The sequence below is a fragment of the Callospermophilus lateralis genome, chromosome 1, assembly GCF_048772815.1.
Source record: "Callospermophilus lateralis isolate mCalLat2 chromosome 1, mCalLat2.hap1, whole genome shotgun sequence".
Taxonomy (NCBI): Eukaryota; Metazoa; Chordata; class Mammalia; order Rodentia; family Sciuridae; genus Callospermophilus; species Callospermophilus lateralis.
In genome coordinates this window covers 95,503,370-95,518,948 of record NC_135305.1, presented here as the reverse complement: position 1 = coordinate 95,518,948, position 15,579 = coordinate 95,503,370, and the positions used below count along the sequence as shown (strand labels likewise).

Below are 15,579 nucleotides of genomic sequence, written 5' to 3'. Positions count from 1 at the left end.
TAATTCTTCTTTAAAGGTTTTGTAAAACTCCGCTGTATACCCATCCGGTCCTGGGCTTTTCTTGGTTGGTAGTCTTTTGATTGCTTCTTCTATTTCATCCATTGATATTGGTCTGTTCAAATTGTGTGTATCCTCCTGACTCAGTCTGGGCAAATCATATGACTTAAGGAATTTATCGATGATGTCTTCACTATCTTCTATTTTATTGGAATATAGGTTTTCAAAATAATTTCTAATTGTCTTCTGTATTTCTGTAGCATCTGTTGTGATATTGCCTTTTTCATCCCATATGTTAGTAATTTGAGTTCTCTCTCTTCTTCTCTTCGTTAGCATGGCTAAGGGTCTGTCAATCTTATTTATTTTTTCGAAGAACCAACTTGTAGTTTTGTTAATTTTTTCAATAGTTTCTTTTGTTTGAATTTTGTTGACTTCTGCTCTGATTTTAATTATTTCTTGCCTTCTGCTACATTTGCTGTTGTTTTGCTCTTCCTTTTCTAGGGCTTTGAGATGAAGTGTGAGCTCATTTATTTGTTGGTTTTTTCTTTTTTTGAGGAATGACCTCCAGGCGATGAATTTCCCTCTTAAAACTGCTTTCGTTGTGTCCCATAGATTCTGGTATGTTGTGTATGTATTTTCATTTATCTCTAAGAATTTTTTGATTTCCTCCTTTATGTCTTCTGTAACCCATTGATCATTCAGTAACATAGTGTTCATTTTCCATGTGATGTAGGATTTTTCCTTCCTTCTTTTATCATTGATTTCCAGTTTCATTCCATTATGATCAGATAAAATGCATGGTATTATCTCTACCCCTTTATATTTACTGAGGGTTGTCCTATGTCATAATATATGGTCTATCTTTGAGTAGGATCCATGTGCTGCTGAGAAAAAAGTATATCCACTTGATGATGGTTGATATATTCTATATATGTCAGTTAAGTCTAGGTTATTGATTGTGATATTGAGTTTTATAGTTTCTTTATTCAACTTTTGTTTGGAGGATCTGTCCAATGGTGAGAGAGGTGTGTTGAAGTCACCCATAATTATTGTGTTGTAGTCTATTTGATTCTTGAACTTGAGGAGAATTTGTTATATGAACGTCACAGCACCATTATTTGGTGCACAAATATTGATAATTGTTATGTCTTGTTGGTGAATGGTTCCTTTTAACAGTATATAATGTCCTTCCTTATCCCTTTTGATTACCTTAGTCTTGAAGTCGATTTTATTCGATATGAGGATGGCCAACCCTGCTTGATTACGAGGACCATGTGCATAGTATATTTTTTCCCAACCTTTCACCTTCAGCCTATGTATGTCTTTTCCCATCAGATGTGTCTCCTGGAGGCAGCATATTGTTGGATTTGTTTTTTTAATCCATGTTACCAGCCTATGTCGCTTTATTGGAGAGTTTAAGCCATTAAAGTTTAGAGTCACTATTGATATATGGTTTGTACTTCCAGCCATGTTTGATTATTTATCTTTTTTTTTTTTAATTTAGTTTGTTTCTCCATGATTAGCTTTCCCCCCACCCTCTGTCTTTACTGAGGCACTTCCCACTGATGGTTTTGGTTATTGTTTTTCATTTCTTCCTCGTGTAGTGTTTTGCTCAAGATGCTTTGCAATGCTGGTTTTATGGCTGCAAATTCTTTTAACTTTTATTTATCATGAAAGATTTTTATTTCGTTGTCATACCTGAAGCTTAATTTTGCTGGATACAGAATTCTTGTTTGGCATCCATTGTCTTTCAGTGTTGGAAATACGTTATTCCAGGATCTTCTCGCTTTCAGCGTCTGTGATGAAAAATCCGTTGTTAACCTTATTGGTTTACCCCTGAATGTAATCTGGCTCCTTTCTCTTGTAGCTTTTAATATTTTCTCTTTGTTCTGTATATTGGATATCTTCATAACAATGTGTCTTGGCATTGGTCTACTGTGATTTTATATGCTCGGTGTCCTGTATGCATCTACAATTTGTATATCCATTTCTTTTTTTATTTCTGTAAAGTTTTCTGTAATTATTTCATTCAGCAGGTTACTCATTCCCTTGTTTTGAACCTCTGTACCTTCATCTATCCCAATGACTCTTAAGTTTGGTTTTTTTATGTTATCCCATATCTCTTGGATGTTTTTCTCGTGATTTTTTACCAGCCTTTCTGAGTTGGCTAGACTCTTTTTACGATGATATATTTTGTCTTCATTATCTGACATTCTGGCTTCTACTTGCTCCACTCTGTTAGTGATACTCTCATTTGAGTTTTTAATTTGGTTTATAGTTTCCTTCATTTCTAGAATTATTGTTGATTTTTTTATAATCTCTATCTCCTGATAAAGATGCTTAACTTCTTCTTTTATCTGTTTATGTAATTCATTTTCAATGTGTTCTTTCACTGTTTGAATTTGCTGTCTCATATCCTCTTTAAGGTTCCATTCCATCTGTCTAAGGTATTCCTTGAGTTCTTTATTTGACCATTTTTCTGATGACTCTAGGTCCTCCTGAATATTTAGGCTGTCCTGCATTGTTTGTACTCCTTTTCTTCCTTGCTTTTTCATGCTGCTCATGTTACTTCTTGTTCTGTTTGACTGCTGAGTTACTGTTTACTCCTATATATTTATTTGATGCTTGGGAGGAAAGGTATTAGAAGGGAAGGGAAGAAGTCACTAAAGAGAATGAGAGTAAGCAGGTAGAATTCAAGGAAGGGGGAATAAGAAAATTGAAAAGACAAAAGAAAAAATAGAAAAGGAAAAAAATAATAAAAAAATAAAAATTTAAATTTAAAAAACAACAACAAAAAAAATGAAAATAAAAAAAAAAAACCCAAATTTTAAAAAAAGTTAATAAATGCAGTCTTAGAGTTTGATTAACTTCTCTTCCAGTAGGTGGAGCTGTGCCCACCAGGCCAAGCTTCTCCTCTCAATAGGTGGGAACCAATCACTGTGCAGCAGCTCCTCCTCCCAGACTGGGCGGGTCTCCAATCCTGAGTGCCTAGGGCCTTCTCTTGTGTCTAGTCACTTCCCCACTTTTCCTCAAGCCAGGCCCCGCTCACTGGTGATGCTCACCACAATACTGGCTACACACCAGGTCTGCTGTTCCCGGGAGCCCTGTTTTCATGAATGACTGCGCACACTCTCCCTGTTTGCCATTCCCTCAGACCCTAAGTTTGTAGAGCTTGGGGCTGAGAACCCTCAGCGAATTTTGCTTGCCCTCTGGTAGCCACGCCCCCAGTAGTTGGTGCAAGAGATCTCAATTGTCAGCACTGGTGGGAGCGGTAGCTGGGAGTTCTGCGCCACGGTCCCGCGCCACTCCTGATTCCCTCCGTCTGGCTATCACGCTCACGGGAGAGCTGGGAGGGGCCCTTAAGGTTTCCCCGCTGTGTGGAGAGGGAAGCTAGGGGATTACACACCTGTCGCTGCTGGTTTCAATGAAGTTATCTCCTCTGCTGCATTCTGGTGACGTCAGTTCTCTGCCATGGTGGTATCCCATGCAAATGGCGACAGTTCATTCCCTTTGCCGGGTGACCAATGCAACGGGTGTGTCCTGACTGTCTCTCCCAAACCCCGTTTCAATCCTGTGGCCACTGCCTATGAAGGCTAAGTTGGCATTAACCTCCGTAGGATCAGAAGGGCCAACCAGTTGTTTCAGCGGGTTCATTTAGTGCTGAGTCACAGCAGTTTGTCTGCGAGAAGCAGGCTAACGGGAGCTTGAATTCAGCCAATCCAGGCTCGGTGTATGTTCTGAGAGGCCCAGACTGTTCACCCCAGATCCACGTCAGCTCAGCATTGCCTAGTGATCCTGAGCAAACAGCATTTAGACGGTTTATGACTCCCTATGCCCACGCAGCTGAAGAGGTCAGAGACTTGATCTCTCCACGCCCGCCACCATGTTGGATCTCTTCAAAATAACATTTTCTTATGGTTTTGACATACTAGTCTGAATTCCTTCCATGGCATACCTCATAGTTGAGACTAGATTTTCCTTTTTTCTTGTTCATTTAATCTATTAAAAATTATGGTAAAAATATAAAACATAAAATTTACCATTTTAACCATTCTTAAGCATACAGTGAATGCAACAGCATTAAATATATTCACATTGTTGTATTAACATCACCAATATCAATTTTCATGACTTTTTAATGTTGAAAAAGTAGAACTATGTTTCACTTTTAAATGGTAACTATTATTAAATAGTTAGTAACTAACAAATTATAACTTATGATGCTTTCCTTCCCCATACCCTGGAAAGCCCCATTCCACTTTCTGTCTCTATAAAATTTGACTGCTCTGGATACCTCATCTAAGTACAATTAAAACAGTATTTGTCTTTTCATGACTATCTTATTTCATTTACCATAATAATATCTTCAAGGTTCATCCTTGTTATAGCATGTGTCTGAGTTTCCTTTCTTTTTAAGGCTGAATAATATTTCATTGTTGCATATACAATTCATTCACCTATCAGTGGGCGCTTGGGTTGCTTCCTCATTTAGCTATTATAAATAACACTGCTATGAACATACATATACAAATCCACATCAACACTCAATTCTTACATGTATATACCTGGAAGTGAAATTTCTGTGTGGTAGTAGTTACATTCATATCCCAATGCTATTTTCAACAGTGGCTGTAACATTTTACATTCCTACCAATAGCATACAAGGATTCCAATCTCTCAACCTCCTTGCCAACTCTTGCTATTTCCTGGGTTTTTGTTTGTTCGTTTGTTTGGGGCTTTGGTGTTTTGTTTTGTTTTGTTTTGTTTATAGCAGCCATTCTAAGGGGTGTGAAGTGGTATTTCATTGTGGTTTGATTTGTATTTCCCTACTAGACAATGATGTTGAACATCTTTTCATGTGCTTGTCATTTACATATTTTCTTTGGAGAAATGTTTATTCAAGTCTTTTGCCCATTTTTTAATTGGGTTTTTAGATAGCTACTCTTTCTTAAAATCAACTGTTTGCCAGAATTTTGAAATTTGACATTATTCATTTGAAAATCTTTTATGGGTTTGATTTTTTTTTACAAATAAGATTTCACTGATTCCATAATCTGGTATTCTACAAACACCCCAACCCTTCATATTTCATGACCCTTACTCCATATACTTTTGGCCTTTGTGACTAAACATATTGTGATTCAAATAAAGGGCTGAAAGTTGTTATTATTGCACTAATGCTGCCTTGGAATGCCATTTAAAGAATGGAAAAAATCATTAGCACTTATGAAATAAATGCTTTCTGAACTTTAACATTTATTCTTTATCCTTTTAAGTATAAAATGTCTTCTTATCGAGCATTGCTTCTTTAAATTTATAGATTTACTTTCCAAGCCTATTACCATAAGGGAAAAAGATTTAGTTCTGATGACAGGGTTTTGGGATGGTGTCTAAATCTTGGCACGTTTATCTGGCACAATCTATGAAACATTCAATTTGGGAAGGTTTTGAAATAACTACTGCTTTGACATTAACGAACACTGTCATATTTTCCCTCTTGTTGGTCCCTGGTCTTCAAAAGATTCTTTAAATTGGGAACTATTATATCCAGACACCAGAAGTTAGAGTCCAAATATGAATCCACCTAATTCTGGTGGGCAAAAAGTCATACTAGATTTATACCACATTTTTAGACACAGAATAACGCTACAATTTTAGTGCATGTACTCAGCTTCCTATTTGAGTCTTGGATTTCTCTTCTATCAATCAATAGTAAAAGGAAAAGAAAAATACTTAGGAACCGGAGCAGATCCCACATTTATGTGTGAGTATTGTCATGAAATGGTGTTCACTTGCATATCATGACACTTTACATATCAGCAGAAGTCTTTTAAGAAGAGTAGTATCATCTCTTTGAACATACTAGAGAATCATTTCATCTATTTTTTGTTAAGTGATTTTATTAATTCCATGGTTTCATAAAGGAAAAACTACCACAATATTTCTATACCCCAAAATTAACTCAATATCATCTTTGAAGTATTATTTACTTTTGGAAAAATATTTATTTTAAAATTAGGCATTTAGGAAAATTATTCTCTTTAGTTGGGTTTAAATAATTGAAAGTGTATGTAGGATTAGTCAAAACACTATTAACCTATTAAATATTATCTTTTCACACTTAACTATGAGGGGAAAAATCTCAGGTTTTCTCTTGAGTGTTTGGATCTTCACCCTTTCAGGCTTCCATAGCCCATAAAATCTTCCTAAGTAAAATTTGTTATGCTTTTCTCTTGCTAACATGTCTTTTGCTATAGAAGTGTCATCCATGACCCATTTGATGGGTGATGAAAAGACATTATGCATTTTCATCCCTTATACATACTCAAAGAAAAACAGAAAGGAGGGAAGCAAAAATGGAAAGAATCTACATAAATTCTGAAGTGTTATCCTTTACTCCCAGAAAAACATTTCTTTAGCAAAAGTTGAATTAAAGAATGTTCACAAGATTCCTTGTCCATGCTGAAGCTTCAAACCCCCAAAGAATGCCCTATACGACAGAACACCAACGCAGGATGTACTAAAAGATTGTGAAATCAGATCTCCTGCCCTTATCTTATCATCCATTGATGAAGTACTAGAGAAAAGGTGAACAGATAAAGAAGATCTCTAGCAAGGATTTCCTTGGAAAAAGCCTATTCTATGCACTGCTTCTCAACATAGGGGAAGGAAAACCTGCCTACTTCAAACCACATGAGACAGACTTCAAAACAAGCATTGGAGACTTTAGCCTATGTTCTGGGAATTTGGAAATATCTAAGCACCTGGCAAGTACCTTAAAAAAAATACCAAAGACAAGATGTTATGGTTACATCAGCAGAACTAACAGAGTTCTGAAATAAACTATACTCCTGTCAACAGTGAGAAAGAGGAAGAGGGTGTTCCCCCTGTAACCCAAGTGACCCAAAAGGAGAACAGAACTAGTTTGTCTAAAGAGAAATTCTACCATACGGGCTGCCTATAGCACAAGGTGATCCTAACAGAATCACTTTGAGTATAAACAATCATTGGAGAAAAGTAGAAATCATAAAGTGGACAAGAGCCTGAAGTTCTGATATTAGATTGGACTGAACTTTTTAAAATGGAATAAGCATTAAAAAATGTATAGGATTTGCCCAGGATTTTATCCATGAACAAGAAAAATGAGCCAATAATGCAAGTTTATAGAAGTAGGGTGGGAAAGAAGACAGTGTCTGCTTGTAATACATCTATAATGTATGTATGGATAAGAATAAATATTTTAAGATAAAAAGGTTATGCACTGGGGGACAAAATTAAGGCATTCAGTCACTTTCTGGAAATGGTCCACATCTACAGATAAAATATAATCTCAGTCCTTAGCTTTAGGGGCTATACTTTTTTAATTTTTTTGTAGTTATAGAAGGATAGAATGTTTTATTTTTTATGTGGTGCTGAAGATCGAACCCAGTGCCTTACGCATGCCAGGCAAGCGCTCTGCCACTGAGCCACCACCCCAACCCTAGGGGCTATGTTTTAAAACCATATAGCTATATGGTTTTTCTTCCTCTGCAGAGATGGTGTCATTATCTGTTTAAATAATGAGTTTAGTATGAAACGTAAATGTCAAGCCATACTTTTGCTAAAGATCACTATCTATGAAGTTAGAGAAAAAATATTTACTGATAGGAGAGGGAACAACAGAGACACCCATCAATTTATAACAGTAGTTTTCAATTATTGTGACTATGGAGGACCTTTTAGGGTTAAAAACTGTCATATCCATAACTGAATATTTATTCAGTAGAGAAATGAACTAACCTGGACTACTAGATTTTTTACTTTGTTTTTGAGGGTTTTTGGGGGGAGGGGGATATATGTTTGTTGGTTGTTTGGTTTGGGGGTTTTGGTTTTGGTTTGGTTTTGTGTTTTTGAGACAAGGTCTTGCTATACTGCCCAGGCTAATCTTAACTCCTAGACTCAAAGAATCCTCCTGCCTCAGCCTCCCAGCTTGTGCCATCATGCCCAGCTTAGCCTGTGGTTCTTAAAGTTTAAAAAACAAAACAAAACTTTGCCTATTGATATTTGATAGTTCATTTGACTTAATTTGGATTCTTTCCCTTTCCTTCTTTTTCTTTCTTCCTTTTTTTTCACTGGCTCCTTCCTCCCTTCTTTTTTCTTTCTTTTCCATTTCTTCAGCCTCCTTTTTCTCTTTTTCAAAAGTTTATGGACTTACAGAACAGGCTGATTTCTACTTATTCTAACTTTTTAGAAGATGTGGGGCTGGGGATATAGCTCATTGGTACAGCACTTGCCTAGTATCTATGAGGCCCTGAGTTTGAACCCCATCATCACAGTAAATAGGCAAATAAATAAATGAAGGGTTTGTGTGGTAAATATACAGAAAATGGTGAATATATATGTGTGTATGTATGTGTGAGAGAGAGAAAGAGATAGAGACAGACAGACAGACAAAGACTAGCTCATCCCATAAGAATCTAATGGCAGCACTGTTTTGTTTTGTTTTGTATCCTCATTGCCAGGATATGAATATACAACGAAATGGCTAGACAACTGGTCATACATATTTGGGTTCACGTTCTCTGTGATTTACTTTGAAACATTATAGCAGCCTTAATCTAAAGACACTTTAAGCTACATTCCAAAGCATGAACCTCATTTTAATATCCAGAGTTCATAATGAGACAAGTCACCAGGAATTGAGTCCTATTTCTTTTAAAGATTATGATCCTATCCTCTAGTGCTTGAACCCCTTCCAGCAGCCACCTCTGAGGTGTCTTCTCTGGCATTCTGCTCTCGTTTTGGTACTCCAGGCATGCTGGTTTTCTTAGACTCCTTGGGCCCATTATAATTGGTATTCTCTCCCTGAACTAATTCTCCTCCAGCTCACTACATGGTTGCCTTCTTCTCATCCCTGATGTCTATTAAATGTTACCTCCCCAGAAAGGCTTTCCCTAATCATCTTTCCTCTACCACAGTACTCTCTCTGGCTCTTTCATTACAGCACAATTTGTTAATATACAGCATATTTTATTTTTTAACTTGTTTATATTAAAGGCAGAAACCATGTCTTCAATGTTTGCTCTGAACACTCAACACAGCCAGGAATATGCAGAAGCTCAAGAAATATTTGTTTAGGGGTGGGGAGGCAATGAAGAGAAGAAACAAGGAAATAAGCAGAGAATTACTTGAACATTTCTTAATCGTTCATTACTATTATTTCAATTGTAAAACACAGAATAACAAATACATATCAGCCAGACAGCTTATTTTACAAATATAGTTAAAGTCCTATGTGTATTTCTTCCCTGGCCCATATCCCTTCTCTTCACTCTCCAAGGATAATCATTCTCTGGAATTTAATAATTTTCATTACCATGTATATCTACATTTTTAGTGCACATAAGGGCATTACTAAATATATACATGTAACATTTTGCATGATTTTAACTTTGTATGTAAATGGTGTCATTCTGTATATCATCTTTTGTAACTTGTTTTCCTCACTTTTATTTCTGAACTCTGGAAAAATTTAGGAAACTTCCACTTTCTTCCATTTCCATTCCCATAAGTATATATGTAAAAATAAAACAGTATGTCAGAGGGTAGACTCATTAAACTTCACAAGAGCTTGCCAAATAGCCTTATAACATGGATACACCATTTACAGTACTACCACCACTGTTCAAGGCTACTCTTGCTTAACTCATAATTTGAACTGTTTTACTTTCAAATGTCTGTCAAGTTCATGGGTGAGAAGTAGAATATTTTGTTTTTGCATTTACATAAAGATTACCTAGACTGAGTAATTTATCCTTATCTACCTACTAAAGGATTTCTTTTTTGGAGTTTACCCATTTTTCTGTTGAGTTGTTTCTCTTCCTTCTTTCCTCACTTCCTCCTCTTTCCTCTCTCTCTCTCTCTCTCTCTCTCTCTCTCTCTCTCTCTCTCCTCTTTTCTTTTTGATTTGAAAGAATTTTTTTCTATTCTGGATACTAATCCTTTGTCAGTTGTCTTCCAAAAATCTATGACTTATCTTCTTACTTTTTAGTTTTTTTGTTGGTTGGTTGGTTGGTTGGTTTTGTTGGTTTTTGCACCAGGGATTGACCCCTGAGCACATCCTTAGCCCTTTTTATTTTTTATTTTGAAACAGGGCCTCACTAAGTTGCTTAGGTTCTCACCAAACTGTTGAGGCTGGCTTTGAACTTTCAATCCTCCTGCCTCAACCTCCCATGTTGCTGGGATTATAGGCAAGTACCACCTTGCCTAGTTTATGGTATCTTTTTATACGTAAAAACTTAAATTTTTTAATAAGTAGTCAAGCTTATGAATATTTTGCTTTATAGTTTGTACTTACCACATCCTGAGGTCATGAAGATATTCCATAATTATGCTTTCTAAAAGTTTTAAAGTTTTGCTATTTATATACAGGACTTAAATCTATCTGGAACATCACTTTAGTGTCTCCAATAAACTTGAAATTCAATTTTAACTTTTTTCATAAGGATAAAAAATTATTCCACCATCATTTACTCTAGAATTCATTCTTTAATGATCTACAGTTTAAGCTACAAATTTATATATATAAATATGTTACACACACACACACACACACACACACACACATACACACACACTTCCACATATGTGGCAGTCTGTTTCTGAGCTCCATAATTTATTACATTGGTCTATATCTATTTCCTTATGTAAGTACCACACTGTCTTAATTATTGTTATATAATAAGCCTTAATATTTAAAAAGGACAAATCTGCCTAACATGTTCTTTCTAAAAACTATCTTGACTATCATTTTACCTTTGTTCTAGTAAATGCTATTCTTTTGCATCATACAGCTCTCAAGCATTTTTTTTATTTAAAACTAAAGAGTAAGTCTAACTCTGTTGAATATTCCCTGTGAATTGAGTCCAGAGGTCCTGTATGAGGACTTTATGAGGATTTCTGCACTCTGTCCATGAAAGGCAAAAGATTAAAAAGATGCCATTGAGGAATTCACAAAAGTCAAAATGTCATTTTTCCAACCCCTTTTCTAAAAGAAAAATAAGAAATTTTATTTAAGGACATACACAATATTCCCACAAACATAGTGTAATCAATAATATAATATATTTATCCTTCCAAAAGGAAGGAGTAATGAAGTGAACAAAAAAATAAAGAAAAAGAAATATTTTAAAATGTAAAGAGGAGTCTTACTGCTAAACTTTTATAAATAACATATATGGAAGACACAAAGGAAAAAATTACAACTTAAAATTAAATTGTTAAGGGGACACACCATTGTAAGTCTACAAGTATAAAGGGCTATGCAGTGGTTGCTTTGATTTAAAAAGTTTTCTCAGGAGGATCAAAAGTTTGAGACCAGCCTAAGCAACTTAGAGAGACCCTGTTTCAAATTATAAAGGTTAACAAATATATGAAAAAAATGTTCAACGTCTGTAGAAATTAGAGAAATGCAAATTAAAACTACACTGAGATTTCATTTCACTCCAGTCAGAATGGCAACTATCAAGAACACAAGCAATAATAAATATTGTTGAGGATGTGGGGAAAGGATACACTCATACATTGCTAGTGGGACTACAAATTGGTGCAACCACTATGGAAAACAGTATGGAGATTCCTCAGAATACCTGGATGGAATCACCATTAGATTCATCTATCCTACTTCTCAGTATATACCCAAAGAAGTTAAAAAAAACATACTAGAGTGACACAGCCACATCAATATTTACAGTAGCACAATTCACAATAGCTAAGCTATGGAACTGCCGGTGCCCTTCAACAGATGAATGGATAAAGAAATATTTCTCAGTCATAAAAAAAGAATGACTTATGACTTTTGCTGGTAAATGAAAGGATCTGGGGACTTTTATACTAAGTGAAATAAGTCAATTGCAAAAAAACCAAAGGTCAAATGTTCTTTCTGATATGTGGATACTAATATACAATTAGGGAGAGGGGAAAACAGAAGTTCAGTGGATTAAACAAAGGGAAATGAAGGGGAGGGAGAGTGAATATGAATAGGGAAAACAGTGGAATGAATCTGCTATAATTTTCCAATGTACATATATGAATACACCACCAGGAAAACTCCATATCAAGTACAACCACAAGAATGGGATCCTATTTATTATAAGTTCTACTCTATATATGTATAATATGTCAAAATATACTACTTTCATGTATATATAAAAAAAACAAATTTTTAAAAAAGAAAAAATGTATAAATATGTACCTTCACAGATTCTCTCTACCTATTAGTTCACATAAAACATTGCTATTTTCTCCAAAAGTAATGTCTAGTGAATGGTAGCCTTTTTTCACTCTAAAATTATTATTGTCATTGCTACACATATTAAATATACATTAATGGAATATGCTGTACATCCAATGAAATATCTTAATGATTAATTAAGGTAAGGGAAAAATAGTCATAAGATGGAAAGATGACACATATTAAAAAGATAATAAGAACAGCAGTTCTTAAATACTACAGTAACTTCATTTACCTGTGTCATAGATATTCTACAAGTTTCTAGTAAATAAGGGAAGTAAACATCATAAAAATATGGAGGAAATTAAATGTCAGATACTTTACAGAAAGAGAAAATATTAGCATCCTGAAATAATTTTTATTTCTGACCTATTTTCTACCCACTAGGGGAAAAAATGCACTGTTTTTCCTTCTCGAAAGGGCTCACAAACATTTTTTTCCATTATTATGTCCAATCTTCAACACTGCTATCATGATGGAGTATTTTCTGCAGTTGCAGAATGGGAAAGACAAATCTGAGCATTCGAAAAATCCATATTGTGCTTCTCTAGGTACAGGAAAAGTATGAAACTAACTTTCCTTGTTTTTGACATCCTTCTTCACAACTTGGAGAACACAGAGGTGGTTGTATTTAGTGCACTGAGGACTGCCAACATTTAAGGTACAAGAACCATCTGTCATATTAGTTTGGAGTTCACTGTTAGAAAATCCAGGTTTGCAACTTTTGAGATCTATTCTAAGTAGTTGTAGTTTCCTCTTTTTTATGTGCTGGACTAAATAATTCTGAGAGCCCCACTGTGGATGATACGTTTACTTTGTTGGATAGCTGAGTTGTATAATTTGTTCTTTCCTTGGAGGGTTGCTAGATATCATTAAACATTTTGTAGGAAGACAGTTTTGATATTTCCCATTTAGTATCAAGTTTTGGCTTTTTTCCCCCCAAATACTGGATTTATTGCTAAAATCAGGTAAGACAAGAGTTATAATTCCAAATAGAGTTTTCCAGTTGACCTTCATCTTTGTATCTATATTCTCAAAGCTATTACAAGGGTATTTCACAAGTTGTTGATGGCAATAGAATTTTATTCATTCTTAAGCACTAAATCAATAGGCCTTGAAGTTGAGCAAGTCTCATATGACTTAGCAGATGGCCTATTAGTGTACAGACCACACAGGTCCCTTGCTGTTCAGATCCTCAGCTAGATGTCTAAATGATTATAGCATTTCTAGCTGCAGTTTGCATGCATCAACATGTTGAGGTTTTTTTGTTTTTGTTTTGACAATGAAGACAGAAATATGTCATTCTGTTATTCTCCCCTAAGTGACACACAGTTACTTTGCAGGGGGCAGTGTTTAAAAAGCTATTTTCAGGCGATGGAGTCAGTGCTGGTGTAGAGGTGAAGTTGCACAGCAATTAAAACGCTTCTAAACTTTACTGTTTAAAGACCACTGATCCTGTTTTATGGTGCCTATAAAAGAAAATGCTGAAATCACTTAACATCTTCACAAGGTGATGGGTCTGTTGAGCTGTTAACTGATAAACTTTAACAGCTGGATAGAAACCACTGTCAAAGACGCCTTCATTTTTGATAATGTTCCCAACCCCAGGCAATACTTTCTGATCCAACAACATATCACATAGCATCCAAAATGTCTGCTTTTTAACCTCACTTTCTGCCCTTAAGAAACTAAATTTAGGTGAACATATATCTAATTCTTCCATCCTTCTTATTATCTGTTGACTTTCCATTGAGTTTCTAAGATCTCAGAGAAACAAACCAAATATTTGGTGAGCTGCCCTTCAAAATGGGAGAAACTCCATTTTTACTTGTATACACATGTGGATTAATTATAATTAAGTTTTTCATTTCAAGAAGAGTCTTAGGAAGACATTTCAGGAGGCTAGGTGTGACAACACAGTGCCCTCCACCCCACACTCTATAAAGCACTTTTCCTCCTGTTGGTTACTGCCTGGCCCTGGAGCCCTAGCGCCTGAATTTTCTCTCGATTCAGAGTACAACCTGGTTCTTCTATCTCACTTGTCAATGCCCCTGCTTTGTGGCCCACTAGCTGCAGGGCCTGATGAAAAAACTGCTGTGCAACTTCACCTCTGCACCAGCACTGACTCCATCGCCTGAAAATAGCTTTTTAAACACTGCCCCCTAATGTGCATACTCAGCTTCCTCTGAAATGATAACAGGACATACTAATAAAAACAATCAGGTCCTTCCTCCCTTGAGATCAGTTTAGCATTTTTGTCTTGCAGACCAGATTTCATAGACTGAGGCAATTTCAACCACACAACTGTCAGAGTGCATTAAAGTAAATCTCCCAGCCATTCTAAGATTACTCTCATCAGCAATGAGGCCAACATGTGAGTGAGAACAGACGATTTGGGCTTGGACAGCACTGACAAGACAGCAATACCACTGGGAAACATCAGGAAAGTCTAGGATTCCAATCATGACATGTGTAACCTTAGACTGATATAATCAGTCTTATTAAAACATTGATTACTGGGCTGGGGTTGCAGCTCAGTGATACAGCACCTGCCTTGCACGTGTGAGGCACTCGTTTTGATAGTCAACACCACATAAAAATATATAAAGTTATTGTGTCCATCTACAACTAGAAAAAATATTTTTAAAAAATTAATTACTGAAAATACCAAACTTCTACAAAAGAGAACTTTGCTTTATAATGACACAAGCTCATGACCCATAAGTGATTTTTGCTTCCAGAATCTGTTTAATTTAGACTTTCTGACTAGAAAATTTGTTCATGATTTCCACCATTGCAAACATGATTACAATAAATGAAAAAGAATGGCAAAAATAATTCTCAAGTAGAGCAGTTCAGTGTCTTATGACAAAATTCATGTCAGCACTTAATTAACAATTATCTGTCCAAGTATGGAAGACATTTAGTCACTTTATATTAAGCCAAGAAACCTGAATTTTAAGCCAATCTGCTAATAAATAGCAGTGTACCCTTAGGTCTTTTAAACATTCTGGACCTGTTTCCTTATCAGGAAATAAAGGAGAATAAACTGTAAATGTTATTCTACAGACCATCGGGAGGTAGGAATGGAGAAAATTACAGAATAATGAGAAGTAATTTTTCAGATTACACATGCCTCTGCCTGTCATCCTTTTACTCTCCTGTTCTATCACAGAAACCATATGATCCACCCATTCTCCCTTAGCTGAGAATTACTGGGTTAGATAATCTTTCTTTAAACCTCTTTGTAATTAAAATGCACAATTTGAGAATTGGCAGAAAATTTAAAGATTCTCCAGTCATAAATCAAT

At 35.6% G+C, this 15,579-nt stretch overlaps 1 protein-coding gene and 1 pseudogene across 3 annotated transcripts in view; both read right to left on the bottom strand.

Annotated features, from left to right (window-relative positions):
• The window catches only part of Sugct (succinyl-CoA:glutarate-CoA transferase), a 694,998-nt gene that overhangs the window by 606,195 nt on the left and 73,224 nt on the right, over positions 1–15,579 (bottom strand). The gene's annotated exons all lie outside the window — the stretch shown is intronic.
• On the bottom strand, positions 12,652–14,136 carry LOC143411906 (endonuclease 8-like 3 pseudogene; annotated as a pseudogene).